This window comes from Phyllostomus discolor, chromosome 11 (assembly GCF_004126475.2).
Source record: "Phyllostomus discolor isolate MPI-MPIP mPhyDis1 chromosome 11, mPhyDis1.pri.v3, whole genome shotgun sequence".
Taxonomy (NCBI): domain Eukaryota; kingdom Metazoa; phylum Chordata; class Mammalia; order Chiroptera; family Phyllostomidae; genus Phyllostomus; species Phyllostomus discolor.
Window position 1 is genome coordinate 92,719,064 of NC_040913.2, and position 5,432 is coordinate 92,724,495.

Sequence of the window (5,432 nt, forward strand, 5' to 3'; positions counted from 1 at the left end):
CGCGGTGGCACCTTCCACCGCCATGACGTGTGACAACTGCGGCCACGTTTCCGAGCCCGTCCCCCGCCCAGCCTGTGAGCTCACTTCGTCCACACGGCCTCCCTGCGCAGCAGGCCTTACGGCTGGCGGGCCGGCGCTCCATCTGCTGAGCCACACCAGCCACGGCTTCCCCAGTGACACCTGCATCTTGGTGTTGCCCTCTGTCCTCACGGCCCTTCCTGTACCTCTCAAGTGAGCCAGGGGTGCCTGATGCCCCTCCAGCGTTGCCTGCTCTCCTGGGTCCCGATGGGGTCACTGCGCTGAGCTACTTGGAAATGTATCTTACATGCAAGTGGCCGTTCTGTCCGGAAGGGCCACGGTTCCTTGCTGGGGGATGTGCTCCGCGAACAACTCAGGGGGGTTGTCTTGTCTTCTGCACACCTCCTTCTAGGGTTAACGGGCCCTGACTCACGGCCAAGGTCACTCTCCCGCCGTGCGCGCGTCCGTGTGCCCTCGGAGGCCACTGCGAACAAACACACCGTCTCCCGACACAGCTCGTCCTCAGTGGTTCCCCCGGGGAGAACAGCAGGACCAGAGAGAGAGACGCCACAACTCGGTCTCCCGTCCGCAGCGGACATGGCAGCCAACAGCTTTGAAATTCCTCCGCGGAATCGCAGCACCTGTACCAGGAGCGGGGCGCGCTCCTTCGGGTCAACCAGAAACTCACATGGGGGGGGGGGGGGGGGGCTGTCCGAGGACTGCGTATCTGCAGATTGTAAGACTGTGCCAATCCCGACCCCGCTCGGAGGGAGGGGCGCCCGTGGGAAGGTGGGGGCGTGTGTTACTGGTGACTGAGACGCAGGTGGACTCGCCTCCGGATGATGAGGCTGGACAAACGAGCGAGGCCCCGAGGCTCGCCGCCGGAAACCCTGGAAACCCTTGGACACGAGCAGCCCCCGCAGGGCAGCAGGAGGCGCCCCCCGCAGGCCCAGACCGGCGTGGATGCGCTTCAGGCCGCCGCGCCACATCACACTGGGCCCCCGGGCTGCGCGGGACTGTCCTGAACTCCATCAGCGTCGTCACTTCCCCGAGACTTGTCACGTGTTTGATAGATGCTGTGAAAAGCCATGTGCTTTTTAAAAGAATCCGACTCCGGACTGTGAAACTGAAACAACTGATGGAGAAAGCCCGTGGATGGCGCTGCACCGGATTCCTTCCGTGAGGACGAAGCGGGTCTGCCTCCGCGGGCGGATGCAGCTGCGCCCTGTGCCCCCGGGGCAGAGTGGGGGCCGAGGCCCCGCCCTGGTCCTCTCGCAGACCAGGTCTGTGCCAGAAAGGGGCGGGGGGGGGGCGAGAGAGAGAGAGAGAGAGAGAGAGAGAGAGAGAGAGAGAAGGGGGGGGGGTTGCAGGCAAATGAAACGCCCCTGGCCCACCGCAACGTTCCTCCAAGCTGAGAGCGCGCTGCGAGAGCCGTCACCGCACGCCTTCGCCCCACGACCGGGGACCAGCCCTTGCCACCCGGCCAGACGCACACGCGAGCTTGCATTTCCTTTGCTTTTTCACAGGTCAAACGGGGACAGCGAACGGCACTCGCTTATTCAGCGTCGTAGGTAGGTCCCCGTTACCGTCCCAAGATGTCATCGGTGCGGAGATGAACGAACCGGTCTGCGTTCTCTTTTGGACTAGATTTTAAAAGCGTGGAACGCACTGCACACTCACCGCACAGTCTGCGGGCGCTGCCGAGCGTGCGGATGTGAGTGCGGGAGGGGGCCCGCGGGGACCGGGGCAGTGGCCAGGGCTCGGGGGTCAGGGGCTGTCGGGAGGGGGGTGAAGAGAGGAAGCTGATGGTGGCGGGAGGAACGAGCTTCGAGCAGACGCCCCTGGGAGACAGGTGGAAGGCGTGACTGCAGGCGGCCCCAGGCGTCGGGTGGTGGGGGGAGGGGAGGACGCTGGGAAACGCGGAGTGCGTGTGTGGGCGGGGCGTGCAGCGGACCGGAAGGGGCAAAGCCGCCAGCCCCCGCCCCGCCAGACTGCGGTCCCGGACAGGAGGGGCCCACCGCCCCGTGTGGGGCACCGGGCCCCAACCCAGCTCTCCCGACCCGCAGACTAAGCGCCTCTGTGCTCTGCACGGCCGCGAGGCCAAGGCCGGCGGACACCGCCTCGCTGGCTTTGTGCTCGATTGGAGCTGGCGGTCCCTAACAAGACGCGTCGGGAAATGGGGCGGCAGCCCCGGAGGGTGCCCGCGAAGCAGCCGCAGAGCCGGGAAGTGCCGGCGGCGAGGACGCGCGGAGGGACCCTGGGCGCTGGGTCACTTCCGGTCTAGCCTCCCCCGCGGCTGCGGCAGGGGCGCAGGCGCAGACACGGAGACGTGAACACGGGCTCACCAGGAGAGCGCACAGGCCTGGCCCCCGCCTCTCCGTGCACTGGGTTCCATTTCACGCGTCACACGCCAGGTTAGGCCCACACCCCAACACCTACAACACACGTGTGGTGTTTGCACGCCAGCCAGCGCTGGTGCCACGCAGAGCCCACGCGTGAGCACGAACACAGTCAGGGGGTCGAGGTGACAGACACCCACAGGCACCAGTGAGACGGAGTTTCGGGGAGCCCAGTGACCCAGTGGAGTCCCAGGGACCCGGGGCCCCGGGGAGAGGCGTCCTCACCACCCGCACGGTGCAGGATTGTGGGAACACGGGCCAGAACACGGCTGGCAGGGGCGATTCTCGGGGGGGGGGGGGGGTGACCCCAGCACCCCCCTACCCCCAGGTCCCCGCTGGGTCCTCCAGAAACCCCACACGGGGACACTGCTGCGGCCGCCCCTCTCCACTCCTCCGAGGCGAGCCCGCGGCCCAGCTGGCTGGCACTCGGCGGTGCCCACGCTCCACGGGCGGACTTTCTGTACGTTTCGTTTATTTTTTAACCCTCCATCCGACTCGATCACTCCGTGGACGCAGACCCACTGGGCAAACGCCACGACAGGCCGTGCGACGCTGCACGGGAGAGAAGGAAGCCCCCGTCCTCGGGCTGGGAAGGCGCCACGCGGAGCGGAAGAGGAATCCCGAGGTCGGGAGCGCACAAACACTGCCACTGGGAACGGCGGGGGGCAGGCCCCGAGGGCCCCACGGACCCCTGGGCGGCCACGTTCTGGGCTGACCGGTGCCCCCGAGAGCTCCCGCAGATCAAAGAGTCATGGAGCAACCCACACTTGTCGTGCGTCACACCCAGAACAGGGACGGGCTCAGGCAGCCAAACTGATAACGCTGCTTCACAATTCCGGGAATTGCCACGTGCGTGTTTTTAAAAACTGGCTCAGCACTTCGAAGCAGTATTCCGGTTTTACCCGCTCAGAACGTGGGCCCGGCCACAAAGCCCCCTTCCCGTGACGGAAGGCCGCCGGGGAGTTTCGGGGCACGGGGTGTTAAATGGCACACACACACTAGAGACAGTGACAGATTTTATTTTTTCTTTTACTTTCATCTAAACACACTCTTTTCTGAAAAACATAAAAGCATGCACATTTATGGCGTTCTTACAAAGAAAAACTAAACATTAAGCTGTAAACCAAGATAACAAACAAAAGCTTAAACGATGTTACGTGAGGAGATTTACAAGTAGAGACGGGGCTCTTCACTTCAGAAAATAATCCAAATGATACCAATGCACGTTAAAAAGAAGCTTTTAATTTTCCAAATATTTTGACACAAACTTTTCAACTAACAAATATTTTAAAGACCCCTTGTGAGAAGAATATAAGTATAGCGACAAAAACCATGATTTTCAAGTGATTTTATGCGGTTTACTTTGCCTTTTTGAAGTCAGTTATAATCAATACAGTTCTAATGGCATTGCTTCTTAAAATTTAAATCCAGAGCGTATCCGTTCTAGTCAAAGGAACACAACTGACATTTATCTTGACCTCATCGGAAGCAGGGTCTAGCCTCGGGACCTAAAAGAACGCATGTGACGAAGACACACGACAGACCTAAGCGTCACTTCCCGGGGGGGAGGCCGCTGCGCTCTGGCTGGAGGGCCCTCCTCTGAGGCCTTGCTGACCCCCCCCCCAGGCCCCTCAGCCGTGTGCTCCCCGTGGGGACGTGTGCGGGAAGCGTGAGCGTGAGCACACGCCGACACACAGAGGCCAGTGCCCCCGACCCCGGTCTTCAGAGGTGCTGCCCGAGACGGCGCCCTCGGGTCCTGGGGAGTGGGGTGGACGCAGCTCCTCTCACTGACCGCTCTCCGGTGACTCAGCCCGAGCAAGGGCTCGCACAGCCCGGGACCAAGCCCATCAGCGGCACAGACCGCGGGTGGACCACACTGGGGAAGAAGTCCTCCCGCACGCACGCACGGGGCCCACCACTCCAGGGCTGAACTCTGTGCGGCTGGGTGCCTGGAACGCAGGCGTGGCTCTGAGGGGCACCGTGAGCTGTGGGCCCCCACCCACCGCGCACGCTGCACGCTCGGAGCTGAGGGAGCGCGCCCCAGCCCCACTGGCCGGAAGGAGGCGAAGTTGGAGACGGATGCACGTCTTCCCCCGCAGCCAGCGAGGCGCCCTCTCCACAGCTGACACCGCCCGCCTTCCAGGGACAGGGCCCGGCCCCACGCCTGCCCCGAGGGCTGGGGCTGGGAGTCCCGCGGGTCCAGGGGCGGCAGGAAGAAGGCACGTGCTCGTGGATGCAGGAGACGCTCAGAGGCCCCTTCACCTCCAACTTTGGTGGGACCAGGTCCAGCGCAGGGACACAGTGATTGCTTTGATAAAAAAACAAAAGGAAACCTCCAGGTTTGCAAGTACGTATGGCACAGCTGTTGGGGAGTTCTGAGAGTTTAGCCTCAGTCTTCAAACTGCCCGGCAATGTCAAGTTCTGTTACAAGAAGGAGGGTCCCGATTTTAACTCACACTCAATTCTCGTATTTTACACATCAGTCCTCTGTATGGAGTGCAGGGTGTGCAAATTCAGCTGTTTCAATAAATACTCGAGACGGGAGTGGCTTTGCAAACACAGAGTGGGGAGATGGGCGCGTGGGGCGCGTGCCCCCAGAGTGCCCCGCCTCCAGCCAGGCCCGGCCCTTCCTCCCGCCCCGTCAGCGCTCAAACAGTTTCTTTCACCGACTTGGAGAACTTTTGCAAGAAGCAAAATGTTACGTAGCTGTAAGAAACTTAATACTTCAGTGACGAGCTTGGACCAGTCAAGCTGTAGAAAACGGGAAATAACAGACGCCATGGGACAGACTGCAAATTAACGCTCGTGAGGGTAGCTGAGGGAGTCACACGGCCGCAGCGGTGCCACGGGCTGCCCGTTCCCTGACGCCAACGCCGGCTGGCGGACAGCGCCGCGTCAGCACGGACGCCCTCCGCCGTGCCCTCCGCCAGCCCCTGCGCTGGAGCTGGAGGCCCTGCACGCCTGCCCGGACCACCTGCAGCCTCGGTCAAGTCAGAAACTCGCTCTGACCGCGTG